This window comes from Mastigoproctus giganteus, chromosome 10 (assembly GCF_048544385.1).
Source record: "Mastigoproctus giganteus isolate SK-2022 chromosome 10, ASM4854438v1, whole genome shotgun sequence".
NCBI classification, from domain to species: Eukaryota; Metazoa; Arthropoda; class Arachnida; order Uropygi; family Thelyphonidae; genus Mastigoproctus; species Mastigoproctus giganteus.
In genome coordinates this window covers 81,984,044-82,002,584 of record NC_143584.1, presented here as the reverse complement: position 1 = coordinate 82,002,584, position 18,541 = coordinate 81,984,044, and the positions used below count along the sequence as shown (strand labels likewise).

At 38.9% G+C, this 18,541-nt stretch overlaps 1 protein-coding gene across 1 annotated transcript in view; it reads right to left on the bottom strand.

Moving 5' to 3' along the window:
* LOC150079120 (docking protein 5-like) overlaps positions 1-18,541 on the bottom strand; it is a 453,516-nt gene that overhangs the window by 274,494 nt on the left and 160,481 nt on the right. The window contains exon 2 of the mRNA XM_090384139.1: positions 6,127-6,236. The gene's annotated coding sequence lies outside the window, so the exon portion shown is untranslated. The remainder of the gene's footprint in view (positions 1-6,126; positions 6,237-18,541) is intronic.

The following is an 18,541-nucleotide window of genomic DNA, read 5'->3' as shown; positions in this document are numbered from 1 at the left end:
AAATTCAACCCTACTTCACGGCTTTTTTTCAACAGTGACCTGTACTTGTTAATGTGACCTGTACTTGTTAAACTGGTTAAGTAAGTAATGGAAACTGCCAAGAACATGGGTACTGCCTGAAGCGTATTAAATGTTGAGTAAATTGTTGCTAATATTTTGTGCAACAACTACCCTCAGCTCCTGGAAAATTCTGCTAATTTTACGCAGTCAGGTAGTTTGTGGGCCTCAGTGCTTGATGGGAGCTGCTGCACAAAATATTAATGACAATTGCCATTGACGGCAATGCTAAGGTAAAGGGGAGAAATAAGAATGAAGCATATAAATTCAAATAAGCAATAAGTAAATAGGAATAAAGAAAAGAAAACAACCCTCCTACAGTTCACGGGGTGGACTGTAGAACCAAGAAAAACCAAGAATAACTAAGAGGAAAAATCTATTTCAGCGGCCTGAGATCGGCTAACTAGATCCCTGACTGAAGAAGCCTTTAGATATTTCTCTTATCTACGATATCACTTGGACATAGACTTCTCCAAACGAGTGCCAAGTGCCGAAACCAATAGTGTCACGAAGGACTTTCGGCAAAAACAACAACACCACCACTTTTCCTAAGTTAATATGCGCTACATGAATGCCAATTTTGAAAATTAAAATTTTAAGAAATTGCCAATTTCCAGTATTTATATACAACAAAAAATAAATTAATTTTTCACTAATTATCAGTTTTTCAGACAGCAAATAAATTAATTTTATTTTGAGCGCTCATGGTTCGATACAAATCATGCGGGTTAACGATAACTGGAAAGAACAGCAGGCTCACAAAAGCAATCGAGTCTGCCAAAAAAGGAGAAAAGGTCGCTTCTGCATCAAATTCAGCCAGAGAAGAGCACTGTGTGAAACTCATTCTGAGGAGAAGTCAATACAAACATGAATAGAGCGAACGTTATATTCGTATTTAGATTTTATTAGTGAAGCTTTTTCTTCAACCTTGAGTCCTGACACACCTTTTATCAAACAGAACTAATCATTTAAACATGTTAGTGATAATGTATTATTACATATTTTGAAATTCTATATAAAATCCCAAGGTGAATAAGTCTATATTTGAGTTGCTTATTTCTTTACCGAAATCTGAATAACCAATATATTAAAAAAAAAAAAAAAAAAAAAATTACACGAGATAAGAAAAAATTAAAAGGAGAAAAGGAGGGGGGAAGAAGAAACGTATTCGCCTTCTCTCGCCTGAAACGGTGAGAAGGCGAATATGGGTTTTCTCTTCTTTTGATTGACGACAAACCAGTCTGATTTACAGCTCAGTGAGTTTCATTAGGTGTGACGGCATCAGGTGGTGTTCTTCCCCTCTGTGGTTGTCGTTCCGTACTACAGGAAGAAGGATGTGGGGGTGGATAACAGACAATCTCAGTTTTCTCAGCTATCTTATCGCTCGGCCTGTGACCTGGCAGGAAGAAACACGAAAGTGGAAACGCTGAAGGAGATCTTGCAATGCGATATGGACCGAATAGGAAACAAATGATAAGAAACGTCAAGAAGGACAATGATCTTCAGAAACTCTAAGAGAACTACCGAGTCTAACACTTTAACGAATGTTAACACGTTTCTTTTATACAACAGAGCCTCCTCAATGCCCATCATGTTGTAGGAAAGTCATTAAAGTTAGTGAAGTGAATCAATAAAGACCTGCATTCAGTAGACAGACAGACAGCCAGAAAGCTGATTATCCACGAGGCTGCTCGTTATCGCTTACACAACGAGTGAAGGGTCTCAAGAAGCCATCAAGAACTTGCAACGGTGACCTAAAGGCGAAACAATCAGTGTTATCAATCGACAAAGAGTGTTACCATGCCTTGAGCGATCAGTCTTATCGTAAGATACAATGTTGAGATATTTTCGAGATTAAATGCAGAAATCGTTTCGAAAGCATTTTATATATTAACAGCCAAGCGGAAATTCCGAATAAACTTCTCTATTAACCAGACATCTAAAGCTGAGCGCATACCTGAAGGATTTGTTAATTTAAGAGAAACCTTTGCCCTCATCTCTCTGACACGACTGCTGCACTGTACCTGCTGAAAATATTTTTTTACTTTTGCAATATAACGCACATAATTACCAATCAACTGATTTATTGCAACTCGCAAATACAGTACAATGAGTAAATATTTGAAATCACTTCAAATTCTATAACTTAAAACGCTGAAAGTTTAATTAGAGAATACAATGGGATAGAAACATCGATTATTCAAACCAATCAAATAAGTGGTAGAAATCAGTTTATTTCTATTTAAATATTTTGTGTTTGGGATAAAAGGCAAAAAATTGTTAAAAAATTGTCCGAAATTTAAGGAGGCCAATCTTGCTTTCGTGTAGTAATAGCAAATGTGCAGTGTTTTTATTCCGTTTTAATTTAATTTTTTATTTGTTTTTATTTTTTAATTTTTAAGCTATTTTCTGTATTACAATTATAAAAATTTTCAAACTTGCCACATGGACAAATGTTTTCGAAATGTAACATACGCTGTCTGGAAAAGTCAGTGAGTATCCATACCATCGACAAACACCGTTCCGCAGAAAATCTTGCCACATGATGTCTGGTGGCACACCTGTATAGGGTTGCCAATGCCTGATGCTATTATCAGAGCCAACTCCGATTGCACATTGGCTCCCATGGGTAGCCCAGTTGGTAGAATTGCTGCCTCCCTGTGTCTTTTCTGGTAGAAAAGACACGTCTTCCAATCCCGTCAATGACGCGAGGAATTTTTATTGGTTTTTCAGAACGGGACTGAATTATTCGATTTCAGGTAAGAGTAGCACAGTTTTTTCTCCCAAAAATTCGGAATTTTCGTCCAACAAACAGCAAATCGACCATAGAACACACAAATTTATAGACATATTACATATGGCACAATTTTTTTTGCTTAAGTTGCTGATGCGCCTAAAACCCTAACACAAGCACAAGTAAGGTACTAGAAAACCCTACATCAATTGAGGTATCAGCTAACTGGGTTGGTTACCCAGTGCGCAATGATCCAAAATTAATAATTTCTTTACATTATTTTTTCATATTACTATTACTTATTTTTATAACTTTTTTTTTATCAAAACCTCAAACACGAGAGATATTAAAACCTATAGTACTTAGTACCGTGTTTGGGTTGGAGATTGAGAAGACGAAAGAAGATATTTGTTGATATTGGACTTGAACTTCTGTAGACTGTAATTTTCAGGAAATACGTATGAAGGAAGGTTATTCCAGAAAACGACAGTTGAATAAATAAACGAGGAAGATGAAAAGTTGGTACTGTGAGTTTAAAGTTGGACAGTAAATGGATGTTGGCTGGTGGCGGCACGTGTTCGGACTGTTTTGAAAGAGAGAGCGGGAATTATAGAAGCCAATTCAGAAGAACAGTGCCCATGGACGTATCTGTAGAAAAGGCATGCAGCAGAAACAGTACGTCCATGAGACAGCGAGGGGAGAGACTCTGTTAGAGAGGAGTCATTAATTAACCCAACTGCCTTCTTCTGAATGGAATCTAGAAGCCTGAGAGAGGTTTTGGGGGCACCGCCTCAGATGTGGGAACAATATTCCATGATAGTGCGGATTTGCGATTTGTACAGAGCGAACAGCTGTTTGCAAGAAAAGTAACACCGAGAACGAAAGAGAAAACCAAGTTTTTTAGATGCAGAGGAAGCAATATTTGTAATGTGTTTGTGTCAAGAGAGATTAGAAGTCAGGGAGATATATCAACTGAAATGTCAAGAGCAACTGTTTGCGTTTCACCGAACTTTTCCATTGAATTAGTCCATAAATGGGTAATATAAGCCAGAATATCACCAGTGGATCGACATTGAAGGAATCCATACTGGCGATTGATCAGATTGATTCTAGGTAGTTTACGAGTTGGCGGTTAATTGATTTCTCCATTACTTTAGAAAGACTAGGAGTAATTGCAATGGAACGATAATTGGATGGGAGGGATTTTTCACCCTTTTTGGGAAATGGCTGTATTGGAAATGGCAAATTTCCAAGCAGAAGGAAAAACACTTTAGAATAAGAAAGTGAAAAAAGGTGGCAAAGAACAGGAGTAAGTTCAGGAGCACAGGTTTTGCGAACAAGTGGAGAAATACCATAAGGACCTGGAGCTTTCTTAGAATCGAGATTCGTCAAAAATCCTTCTGACATCCTTTAGATAGAAGACCACTGGAGGCATTGAATGGAGCGTGTTGGGAATGGTGGGAAGTGTTTTGCCAAGATCATTAATACATGAGTTCGAAGAAAAATGGGATGCTATGGTCAGCTATATCCTTGGCTGAAGTGACAACGGAGCCATCTGGTTTTGACAGAGGTGGGCGCAGAGATGGGAAAAAGTTGCAGCCAATAGCTCTGGCAAGAGACCAGAATGCTCGGCTACCATTACGGCAAGAAGCAAGTTTTCTACTCTTAGTCTGTTCAAAATCTAGTTTGCACTGATTAATCACTGATTTACAATTGTTGTGAGCTTTGGTGTAGGCAGAAAATTGAACTGAAGAATTGGAAACAAGCCAATTACGATATGCAACGTTCTGCTCTTGAACAGCCTTAGCACATTTATTGGAAAACCAAGGTTGAGATAAATGACGAGATTTTAAAGTGGAGTGTGAAATAAAGGATTCCATTCATACAATAATAATTTCACTGACACGATCTGAGCAAACGTTGACATCGGAAGTTTTGAAACAGTAATCGGACCAAGGAAAAGAAGAAAAGAAATCTCGCAGGTCATCCCATTTTGCATTCTTGTAATGACAAACAACACGAGGTTGGGAATAGCCATGAGATAAAGGTTCCATTGGAGAAGAGACAATCACCAAGTTGTGATCTCAGGTGCCTAAAAGGACCACTCACTTCGACCGTTTACTTAGAAGGGTTGTTTGTGAGAAAAAGATCAAGCGTGTTGGCTTTATGGTTAGGATTGTACCGTATTCTTGTAGGTAAATGTATAATCTGTGCAAGGCCATTAGTAGTTGCAAAAGCCTCAGCATTTCGACCAGCTGGGTCGGTGTGAACTAGAAAACGGAAGCCAGCTGGAGTTGTAAACATTAAAATTACCACGGAAAATTACGTCACTGCTAGGAAAGTTGGACTGGAGAAAGTCAAGTTGCAAAGAGAGGAAGTCAAAGAGCTCCAAGTGATTAGTGGAGTTTGGAGAACGGTAGAGACAACAGATGAATTTGACACAATGAGGTAGACATATTTTAAGCCAGAGAAGATCGAAAAGATGAGATTCAAAATTACCAAGTCTCTGACAGGGAATACAGGAACGGACATATGCACAAGTACCAGCACAAAGAAATCATACAGCGAATAATTTGGGCAACTGAGATGAGCAGTAGTTGAATCAACCGATAACAGGGATTCTGTCAGAAAAAGTACATGGGGTTTGGCAGACTGCAAGTGGAAACGAACATCATTGAGATTAGAATTGAGACCACGTATATTTGTGAAATGAACTAGGAAGTGTTTGGGAGGTTCAGATCTTTTCGCAGATAAGCTTATTCTATTAGTTTGACAATTCATGGTGTACTCAATAGTAAGAAAAAGTGGGGGGGGGGGGGCATGCTACATGAAGTAATGAAATTTTTGGATGTGGCGTAGACATGGTAAAGATAAAACCAGAACCTTGACATAACGTGGCCTCGACAATGCTCCCCGCATACACACTACTCCGACTCCTTCCAGTCACTATCTGGCAGAGTAGAGGTAGCAAGATTATACACTAGCTGATCCGGAAGCTCCTAAAGAGTTACCAATAGGTTCGGTCCTGTGTACTAACTAGAGGTCGGCCTGCGAACACCGTTTTAAAGGTGTACCCTCGAAATGTAAGGAAGATTGGATCTCCCCATGATGTCATAATGCATGACGGAAGAGATGGGGAAGAGTTCACCAGAACTTAGCTCTGGAGACTAAACATGGGTTCCACCACTTCAAGCTTCCAATAAGCAAAGTGGTGGTATTGCACCGGTTATGACAGTCATCTACCACCTAGAAATATCTTTTCATATTTTACGTGTTAATCAACTTCAACGCACTTACAAACGGAATTTCAATATGTCTAGATTATTAAGACCTACCTTTGTTCAACTACGCCACGAGAATGATTTCAGTTCATCAGCATTTTTGTTGATAGAAAATGAACTCGTGCAAAACACGGATATGGGGCGGCATTAAGAAATCTGTGAACCTGTAATCAATAAAAAAAAATTGATTATCTTTATAAGTTCACTTAAGTTTCATTCTTATAATATAAAGTAAAACTTTATATAATAAAGTTTTACTTTATATTATATTCATTCTTTTCATATAAAGTAAATTTCATTCATTTCATTATTATAATATAAAGTAAATCTTTGTTTTACGTTGTATTTATCCTATGTCCGCCACTATACATTCTCAAATCTCTCTCTCTCTCTCTCTCTCTCTCTCTCTCTCTCTCTCTCTCTCTCTCTCTCTCTCTCTCTCTACCTCTGAATTTTCGATTACTTTTGTTTGTTAATTTGTTTTGTTTGTTAGATGGCACTGTATTTTATTTTACTCAATGTTTATTTTTTTATTTGTTCGTTTTGATATGAATGTGTTTTTTAATAGCACAGAAAAGCCTCACTAATACGAACCCCTATAATTCGAATCCTTTTTTATGTATGTATTTTATTTAAGCGGAACAACGATTTTCCAGAACGAGAAATGATTAACAGAATTCCGAACTTATTTCAGAATAATTTCATGATCGTTTGTGAGAGTAAAACTATTGAAAAAGAAAGATGAAATGTACATGAAAACATTAAGAAATTGTTAGAAAATGCAGGAGCACATCCATCCGCTGAAATTTTATCAAGGGACGATAAAAACTATCAGTGCATCTTTTCACTTCCCAATACAAAAAACCCCATACAACTGAGGGATCGGGAGCGGCCATAGATGTGTATCTTAAAATACAAAAGTATGACTGCAGATAAACTGTGAAAACTTTGCATTAAAGAAAACAAACGAAGATTGTAACAACGAACATAAGAAGAGAAAAAGACAACATTAAAAATTATAAAAAGAAAAGTAGTTTCCGACTGAGCTACAAGTTGGAATGAAGTAAAGCACAGTAAGACATAAGTGGTAGGAAAACCGTTCTGAGACCTTGATTTAAACAGAATCAAAATTAAGGTATCAAAATGTATTGAACAACACTTGCAGAAAAGATGGTAATTTGAAGGATGTAATAACGAGGTTAGAAAATGTTGAAGACGAAGGCCGGATATAATGTGATAATATAAACAGCAACGCAGTTTAAGGGGCAAAGATCTCTTAGAATGCTTAGATGAAGCTGAAAGCAAAGAAGAAAAAAGTTAAATTGCACAAAACCAGAAGTTACCCCCATTTAATTAATATCTTTACTCAACAGAAAGTATTCCCTATTTCTCCAAAATTATTGAGACGAGGGTGGAGGGGAAACCGTCATCATATCATTAAATTTCCAGATATTAATGCTCAGCGCATTAATTAGGATTTTTCGTTAAAAAAAACGAATTATTTGAGTGCTACTTGATTTGTTTTGTTTTATTTTATTTTAGAGCTAATTCTCAACTGTATATCAACCAATTACTAACACACAGTTCAGACTAAAAGAAGGTAAATAAATAAATATGATAAATGAGTATAACATAATAAACAGCTACTTTCTATACAGAAAATTCGGCCGATGCTAAGCGTGACCGTTTAAACTTAAGTATGGCCATTGTTCAGTCCACGCTAAGCGTGCGATGGAAAACCAGAGCATTATTTCAAAGTCATTTATTCTTTGGTCACAAGTAGTTTTTATTACATATATATATATATATATTTTTTTTTTTTAATTTTATTTATTATTATTATCATATATTATTTCTCCCTGATTGAGGGTTCAAACTCGTGACGGGTATTACTACAAAGTACACAGGGTGGTTGTTATGTCTGGTGTTACCGTTGGTCGAGGAACTCTCTGACTATCCTACGGGTGTTCAGGATTGCGACTTTCTGGAGTTCCTTGTAGGTGTTCACTGGGAGACCTATTTCTGCTAGGCTGTTATGTAGGGTCTTTGGCACGATAATCGGGATGGTCGTCACTTGTTGCATAGGCTACATCTCTTTGATCTCCTGTCTTCGGCTCATGTACTTCCTGATTTTTTCCCCATGGGTTTTCTGCAGGTTGCCAGTGTTGGGTACCGCTATGTCAATTAGATAGGTAGCCTTTTCCTCCTTGTCCACAAGGGTTATGTCCGGTCTGTTGTGCGAGATTGTCTTGTCGGTTATTATGGCGCGGTCCCAGTACAGCTTGTGAGTTGGGGTCTCTAGTACTGCCTGCAGTTCGTACTTGTAGTAGGTACACTACAAGTAGTAGGAAGTCGTTGCTGGAGTTGCTGCTCGGTTCCCGCGTGGAGCTTGATGTCATCCACGTACATCAGGTGGGTGAGAGTGCATAGGTTTTTCCTTCCTTCTTTAAGGTTATATCCGTACTTGCTACTGTTGAGCATGGTGGATAGCAGGTTAAGTGCTACACAGATCCATAGTGGGCTCAGGGCATCTCCCTGACAGATTTCTCTTCCAATCGGGATAGGCCTGGTTGTGATGTTCTCAGCCCTAATGATGGTACTCCATTTCGCTCTCATTTCTCCTAGGAAGTTTGCCACTATCAAACTGACTTTGAAGATGTTCAGCGCCTCTATTAGCCAGCTATGAAGCACGTTGTCGAAGGCCTTGCGGTAATCGATGTAGGCATTTGTACAAGTTGCGGCTCTACAACCGCGGCATCTATGGTTAATTGCTCCTTGCATCCTTTGCTCAGCAGCTTGCATCCTTTCAGCCATTATGTTCTGACTCTCCAAGTGGTCTGATATCTTCCTGGTTATGCAGCTGGTCAGGATCTTGTACATCGTTGGGGGGCAGGTGATTGGCCTATATTTCGCCGGGTTTCTTGTATCGTCGTCTTTAGGCTTCAGATATGTGATTCCTTGAGTTGACACCTCATTGGCACCTGGCAGAGCAGGTGTACTGTTCTGCCAGGTGCTTGTGCGTTGAAGTGAGCTTCTTGTACCAGTAGTTGTGGACGTTATCTATTCTTGGAGTTCGCTAGTTGAGAATTCTTGATCGCCTGTTTTACTTCTTCCCGAATCTCCCACTCTCTCATTTTTTGTGCGTCCTTGGTTTCTTGCGTTTTAATTCTATCCAAGGGGCTCGGCTGTTACGTCTTACTTCCCTGCTCCATATGTTTTCCCAGAACTCCTCAATCTGCTGGGGTGATCCATTCCTTTCTTTCCCGTCTTCTCCGAAACTCCTGAGAAGTCTCTTTGGTCGTCATCGAAGATTCGGTTGTTTATTTTCCCTCTGGGAGCTCTCTTTGTATCAGCGTAGTCTCTTGTTGAGTGCAAGGAGTTTCTGCTTCAATGTGTCAAGTACTCTCCTATTCTCATTTTTTGTCTCCTGTTTGCTGCGGATGCTCTTCATTTTTCAATTGGTCAGTTGGCCTATCTTGACTCTTAATTCTTCTATATTGTGCTAAAGTCTGCTTTCCCAAGCTAGCGGTTCCTTCTGTTTTCGGTTCTTCTGCTGCTGGTCTCTCGTTTCTCTTCCATTAATCCTGGTGGCTGCTAGGGCAGCACAATACACGGCTGTGTGGATGGCCTCCAGTGTTGCACCATTGTTGTCGAGGTAATGAGTTATTTGCGGATTGAGGTGGTCTGTGGCTCTCCCCAATGTTTTATTGGGCCTCTGCTTCGGTAGCACCTGAGTCCTTGTGGGGTGCATTCCTTCGAATTCTGTTAGAGCCCTCTTCCACTCGTCCTTTATTTCATCTTGCTCTTCCTCCTCTGGTTTGGTGGTGGTATGTTCTTCCTCCTCTGGTGTGGCTGATCGCTCACGTCTGCTTGATTTTTTCCAAGATTGCAGGAGCCATCAGGTTCTTCGTGACGATGGTCCTTCTCTGGTCCGTTGTTCGGTGATCTGAATATCCGGGAATCGTTTCCAGCCATTTGGTATGTAGCCTTGCGCTGTACGTTGTCAGTCTCCAGCTTCGTTATTTCGAAGCATGATTGCATGATGTACGTATTCATTTCGATACGTTGACGTTTTTTTCCTTCCTGGGTGGTCACTACTGCAGGAAGCACTTCCAGTTGGTGGGGCTGGATAGCCTTGCCCTTCTCTTGTGGTAGCCAGGGGACAGCGCCACTTGCTCCAGTATCTTCCTCCGGAGACCGTCTCTGATTTTTCGAGCGGACCCCTCTGCCTAAAGCCTGAACGCGAGTTACTTTATCCTGCGCCACACTCGATGCAGTATGATTAATATTTCTCTGCGACATCATCCATTTAAGGATGTGGACCTGTTTAGCTTCGGCTTATATCCAGTGGTAGTGCTCGGGAGTGACACCAGATGGCGCCACAATCTTAGCAGCCACTCCTACCTTGGGATAGGTAGGTCCCTTGGAGCAACTTTCGCAATTTTTATTAATTTATTATTATTATTATACTGGTCTTCCAGCATGATGGGGCCGCGTTCGCTTCTGCGGTGCTCGAACCTGGGTTAATCAGACTGGTAGTTCAGTGTCGTAACCACTGGGCCATCGTGCCCCATTATTTATTTATTTGTTTATTTATTATTATCATCTAAATAAAATATTATCTAAATAAATCCAAACATCTTATTCATCAATTTTAGCGAGGCGCATGTTAAGCGCCAAACAACTAAGGCTATAAGGTCTGTATTTATACTGTGCCTATAATTGCTTGCATTCCTCGGTCGGTTTGATACTTGCTGGGAGACAGTTTCCGGGAGAAAATCATACAACCCTCGCCTGGGACGCTAATTCAGCTACACTATGAACAAAAATTCCTAGGGTCAATGACGGGAGAAATTTTTATGGATTTTTTTTTTTTTTTTTTTTTTTTTTAGCATGGCCGAATTCAGGCCTTTTTCATCCCGTGTGAGTGGACGATTATATCTATTGTGCTGTCCCCGTTAGAGCGGAGAGTAAGAAAATCTGCAAAATACATTCATAATTCAGATTCTATGTGTGGATGCCAGTTTTCTTATTTATGCTATTAGGTTGATCAGAAAAGCAGCTTGTCGACAGAGCTGGGGAACAATTACGTTAGAAATGAGAAAACAGCCTGCGCAGCAAGCTGTTTTCTTGTACATTATTAAAAAAATAATAATAAATAAATAAAATGTTAGGTAATGTACGCAGGGCGCTATATTTCAGGCGTATTAGATATTGATTTATTAAATGGCTGCTTTTTTTCCGAATTAACAGAAGTGAAAATTAAATAAATGTTATTCTTACCAATTAATTGATAATCAACTAATAATTATTAAACGGAATTATTTTCACATCGCTGCACATAACCTAATATTCACTCAATTTTGTAATACTTTATTATTTCCTCCTGGACTTCAAATAAAAATTAGAATGCAAACACGTATTTTACAGATCTTGTACGAGTTGACCAAATAAACAAATAACAAGTACTTTGATTTTAATAAAAAAAAAACTGAATGATAGCATTTATTTCACGTTCCTCCAGTGATTAATATCATCAGTAAAAATAATAATAATTCATAATAAAACAGGCCTACGTGCTCTGGATTCATAATGCGAAAATTTATTTTTATTTTATTACACAGAGCATTATTAATGCTCTGTGTAATAAAATAAAAATAAATTTTCGCAATAATAATTCATGATTTATATATTTAGAAAACTAATAACAAAAAACACAGCTCATTAAAAAAAAAAGTAACAACTTCATCGTTAAAATCCGTCCCTTGGAAATCGAATTATCACATGCGAAAAGACAGACAGATGGACATGTTAAAGCAATTATGCACTCCACGTATACTGTAAATGCGAACGCGTCTAAAATGGTTATCTTTGCATAACTCAATTTTAAAAAAATAATAATATATAAAACACATCAACGAGTTCTAATTAGATTGGGAAATGGTGATACGTGATTTCTATTCATAAGATAAGAAAAGATAAAGACATAAGATTCGATAAAGCATTTTGTTTTTCTCATTTCAAGCGATAAAAAGTGTCCTTAATTATACTGTTATGCATTTACTTATACAGCAGGAATAGTAAATATTTTGGGAGGTTATAGCATCGATTATTCTGAGTAAAAAAAGTTCAATTCTCAATGGATAAGGAGATACAGCTGTTTGAAACTGGCGCGCACAGCTCCCTGAATCAGATGTGACCAAGAAGCAATTATAACCTGACGCTGTTTGGTATTAGAAGGGTTGTTAAGAATGCCGCACATCTTCACACATGCTCAATATGCGAATATGGTGTTTGTCTACGGTTTTTGTTGTGGAAGTGCTACTGCTGCTTGTAGAGAATACCGTCTACGGTTTCCTAACTTCAAAATACCGGATTCAAGAGAGTTGACTAGTGTTTACACCAAACTGCGTGTGACTGGTACAGTTCCCAGCGCTATTTCTTCTGAACGTGCAAATGAACAAAATGTGGATGAAATAGAACGCAATCTTCAGTAGGTAGAACGTACTCCTACTATTAGCGCATGAAGAATTTTTACGCGTATCGTGTTCCACAGACAAGAGCATGGCCCACAAAAAAGCCCATTACAGTTCTTCGCATCATCGACGGGATTCGAACCCAAGCCTTTTCCACCCGATGTGGGGAGGATGGTGACGATACCACTGTGCTACCGGCACAGACTGCCACTGTGGACAGCCAGAGACGTGGGAGCACTTCATACACCACTGCCAACTATACGAAGACCTCCGCTGCCTCTTAATAACCAGAATACGTTTCTCGCCAATAAACCAAGAACAATATCTCTTGGAGAGCGAAGACAATTATAAAGCCTTAACGCAGTTTGCGCAGCATCTTTTTACTAGAAGGACATATCCACAACCTTAGCAGGAATTTTCCTACAGACCAAACGCTCGTCAATCAGAATAAAAATCCTTAGATGCCTCAACCAAACAAAAACCTAACAGCTACAATCTGAAGAACAACTAATCGTTAACTTAATCTGGAACTGACCACCTACTTAAACTGGAGCCATTATCTGGACTTGACCACTCACACGGACGGGACAACATGTCCCAGGAATGGCATAGGAAGACCCGACGAAGACATTGTGCAGTTTCTGCCGAAACGTCAGTAGGCGATCTGAACCGAGTACCCTCACCCGCTTCACTTTTCATCCCTTCCCTTGGTAGAGGAATGGTTACTCTGTACCCTCCCCCTCTCCCACCCCTATCTTCACCTGGTGAGACATGGGCCTGCCCCACCGACTTTTGAGGTTATCTTCACTATTGACCCCATATTTCTGTCTTTCACCCCCAATATTCAGTCTCCTTTCCCTATCTGGCTATCTCGCGACTAGCGTTTGACCCTTGTCAAAATGACACAAGCCCCACACAAAAAAATAATAATAATAACAATAATAACTCTACCCCGCATAACTTATATCTCTTTCAACCTAACCCAATTTCTAGCGTTTCTCTCCCCCTCCTTTTTTTTATAGGTCCTAGCCACTGAAATCAGGAAATTAGGTGGCAGGACCCCAGAGTAAATAGTAAATCTCTAAAATACTGGTGTACCCGGTCTGCCTCCACGAGGTTTAGTGTGGGCAATGGTGGGTCTCATTAGGGACCCAACGAGTAAAAGACCAACGGCTAAAAAAACTTCGTCACTAGCGGGAATACTCGCCAGGGCCTCTGCCTGGGTGTCTCCTTCTCTTCTCAGACAAGTATTCCTTTCTTTAATTCAGCCGCACCTCACCTATGGAATCATCTCATGGGGTACCACCAGCCAAGAAAACCTCGCGAGAATCAACTCCATTCTCAATCGATGCGTTCGTTCAATTTTGGGCCTTCCCTGGAAGCATCGGTTAGTTCGAGATACAAGGAAGTGAGACTCCCAAGCATCTACCAGCTATTGCAGAAAGCCGAGGTGATCATTGTTTACAATGCTATGAAGACAGCAGACTTTCCCTCTCTCTTCAGATCCTTTTTCATAACCACAGGCGAAGAAGAAACATCATACAATCTAAGAAATGAAGCCAACCTGAAGATTCCGCTTTTCAGAAAAGTATAAAATACAGAGGTGCTAAAACCTGGAACAAACTTCCTGCAAAAATCAAAAATGTTACTTCACTAAATCAATTCAAGAATCTACTAATTGAACACATCACCAGGGATGTCTGATTCAAGTTACCTTCCACTCAACTCCTGGATTTTAGAAACACCAACATGAAAATAATGTACAAATGTTAAAGGAAGCAGTTGGCAAAAATAGTTTGTAAATTTCTGTGCAGACATCTCATCATTTTTCATTTCTCTCCTCATTTAATTGTAAAAATGTTCACAATTATATATTATAAGTAGTGATGCTTTTCGAAGTCTTCTGTAAAGAAATGTACAAAACACTCCAATTTATTTTTGTCTTTCCTGTTGAACATTACCTGTACAATTTCAGAACTGTACATTTTTCAATTGTATATTTATCATTTTTTAAGGGAACACCCCCTAAAAAGCCATTGGATTATGTGTTCTCCCTCCCTTTTTGCTGTTATCTCCCAAAAAGTGTAACATAAAATAGGGGTAAATAAATTATTATTATTATTATTATTATTATTATTATTATTATTATTATATCAGGAGAGTTCATTCTATTGGTGCAAAATGGGGATTATTGTATCTCTAGTATTTATTTTTGCGTGATTTATTTTACAGTTTTCCCTTTTATATGATTTAATATCTATATTATCATCATAAACGGTATCTATCAGATATTTTGCTCAATTCTTTGTTTTATTAAGTATTTAATATCTTAAATATTAACCAAATAAAAATCTTTAACCATTTACAGAACAACAAGAACAAGTTTATTCGAAATAATGAGTTCCTTTTGCAGATCGATATTGTCCTGCAGTTGGCAATTTCTTCCGTTTGTGACACGTACTAGGTAAGTATTTCCTCCAAGCAAAGGCACTCCAACAGCAACGAAATATTTTGATGAATCAGCGTATGCGTTCCGCTTGGTGGGGAGGGGGGGGAATCCTGTTAAGAATATTCCTTCGTTCAAAAACTGAATTCTTCCCTTTACGATATCATTCTTGCCACCGAAAGTATTCAGACAATTTGCAGCCAAGAAATATTTTGTTATCGAATGGGTGTGCGGAATTGATAGAAATTTTCCTTTTTCATGAAGACCGACTAGATCAAGTTCAGAAAAAAATAATTAAATTAAGCAAGGCGTTATGTTCTTCAGGGGATGACACATTGTTTAATCACTGCTTTGAATACCTTTCAGTCGTCTCTGAGGAAAGCTGTTAATTAAGTTTCAACACCTTTATAACATGCACCAACTGGAAGACATACAGTCAGCAGCCGCGCAAACAATCGCTGCCTTGATTGGGTTGAAATAAAAGGATTATTGACAACAAAATCGCAGTGCCGCTCATAGAATAACAAACAGAAAATTGAAACAATACAAAACAATCAGAAACAAATTCAATTGCGATTATTTTTATTTATTTTTACCTTATTGAGTCGCCTTTAATTTTTTTTTTTTTTTTTTTTTAGTGGGCTTCCCACGAATGCAAACACTTGCAATTAGCATATAATTTAATATGCTTATATACAACCATTTTGGACAGAGTTTTCAGAGTTTTCTGAAGTTACATCGTGAAGCCGATAAGAAATGAAAACCAGAAGGGATCCAATCTTATTAACAGAGAAAGTTTGAATTCCCGAGTTTGAAGAGAGTGGATTTAATACAAAAGGAAGAGATATAAGCAAATTTATTTTCAAGTAAATTTTCTTAAACAAACAGTGAAAGGGAAGGGGCGTTTTGAACACCTTCGCAAAACGCTATCTTTCATCCTGTTAAAAATTTCTGGAGATGACAAAACTATTTCTAACTAGCGCAACACTACACCCTGTCTCTGTACTACAAGGCGGTTTTCATCCCGGTGATCACCTACGGAGCACCCATCTGGTACAAGAAAGTGATCACTGTGGTTAACAGAAAACATCTCGACATTATACAGCGAACCATACTCCTTACCGTAACAAGAGCCTGCAGGACAGTGAACACGCACGCCTTGCAGGTCCTGGCTGGGGCCCTGCCGCTGTACCTGGAGATCGTGCGCTGCGGTATGTTATACCACCTTTCCAAAGGAAAAACAACAACCCTGATTGGATATACCACAGACTCGGCAAATGCCTGCAATACAGAAAAGAAGCGACTGCTGATGCATTTACAGCACGCGTGGCAGAACCGTTGGTCCGCATCCACAAAGGGAGAAGTTACGAAAAAATTCATACTGCACGTAGAGTATATCCCAATTCCCCCCCCCCTCAGGTTTTCCCCAGGGCTAAATACAACCTTCTTGCTGACGGGGCAGGGACCAATAAAGGTCAAACTTGCAGCGCCTGGGATTATTGAAGATGAGGCAAAGAAGAATCATGGAAACTTGATGTACGAATGCACATTATACGAAGACCTAAGATGTATACTCATTACGCAAATCATGTACTTGCCTAAAAACCGGGAACACCAACTCGTTGAATCCAAGGATGAATATAAAACCTTCAGCAAATAGTATTAGTATTAGTAACGGCCGCATGGTGCAAGAAAGCCTATGGCTTATGCTGCACCAGCCAAAAAAAAAAAAAAACCGAACAAAACAATGATAAAAACAAAAATAAAAAAAAAAAATAATAAAAAAAATAACTAAATAATAATAATTAATAAAAAAAAAAAAAAGGAAATTAAACCTATCATCCTATGCGCTTCCCTTACCCGAAAGTACTATCCAGATGACCTTTGAATTTCCCCCAACTGTCGGCCTCTACTACCCATGAAGGCAACTTATTCCAGTAATTTATAACTCGCTGGCTAAAATAAAACTTCCTGCAGTCCAATCTAAACATTTCTCCCCGTAACTTGTATTTATGTCCCCTAGTTCTAGCATCATTTATAATCTTTAAAATTTTGCCCTCATTCATTTTACTGATGCCTCTCAGAGCCTTAAACACCTCAATCAAATCTCCTCTAAGGTGTCTAGTTTCCAAACTGCAACCCACATATTCGAAGTCTTTCTTCATAAGGACGCCCTTTAGCCGATCTCACCAGGCGACTTACCCTTCTTTGCACCCTTTCAAGAAGCTCGATGTCTTTCTTTAGGTGCGGTCTCCATACTTGAACACAGTATTCCAAGTGTGGTCTAACATAAGCCTTATATAATGGGACTATCATGTCCCTATCTCTACTTGCAAAAGTTCGATAGATCATCGATAGGACACCATGGGCCTTCCTTGCAACCTGTTTACAATGCTCAGAGAATTTCATGTCTGACCGTATCGTAACACCCAAGTTCCTTTCCTCCAGTACTGGGTTTAGTTGAACTCCACCAAGTGAATAAGTTTTTTTGGGATTACTGTTTCTCGGGTGTAATACCTTACACTTTGTTGGATTAAAGCACAGCTGCCATTTTTATGACCATTCCTGAAATCTATCTAGGTCTCTCTGGAGAAGCTCAGCTTGACAGTGATCATTAACTGTTCTACCAATTTTAACATCATCTGCAAATTTAGACATCACGCCCTCTATACCTTCAATGTCGTTTATGAAAATTAAAAACAACAGTGGTCCTAATACTGATCCTTAGGGAACCCCACTTCTTTTATCACAACCCTCTGCCATTTATCACAACCCTCTGCCTCCTGCCCTGAAGCCATTCTTCTATCCATCTAAGGATTTTCCCAGTGATTCCAACCTGTTCCAGCTTGTAAAGCAACCGCTCATGTGGGACTGAGTCAAAATCTTATAAACAATGTCGAAATTATTCCCTAAATTCAGCTCGTGAGTGACCCTTTCGAAATAGCGAACCAGATTTGTTAAACATGATTTTCCCTTTACAAAACCATGCTGAGTATCCTTGAGAATTTCAATTCTATCCAAATGATCCTGAATTCCACCCTTGATCACTGCCTCCATGATTTTCCCTACTACTGAAGTCAGACTGACAGGTCGATAATTTCCAACTTCACTTTTAGAGCCACCCTTATGTATGGGAGATACATTTGCACTTTTCCAATCCAAGGGAATCTCCCCAGAGTCTAGTGATGCTCGCATAATTAGCCTCAATGATTCAATGCACTCGCTTGCCGCCTCTCTTAAGATTATAGTGTATATTCCATCACTCCAGGAGCCTTACTGGTCTGTAGGCTCGAAAGTTTTTTCATTAAATAATCTTGCGAAATTTCAATATCATTAATTACATATTTTTTATTAATTTCCCATAATTTCCCATTGCCACAAAAGGCTTTTCATTTGTAAATATCGATGCAAAATAACTGTTGAGTTCATCTGCAACGGCAGCTGGTGTATTTAATACTATCTCCTTTCCCTTACATAAAAGGTCCGATCTGGTTTGTCCTGCTCTTCTTGGCATTTATATATGTGAAGAATTCTTTATCCCCCCCCC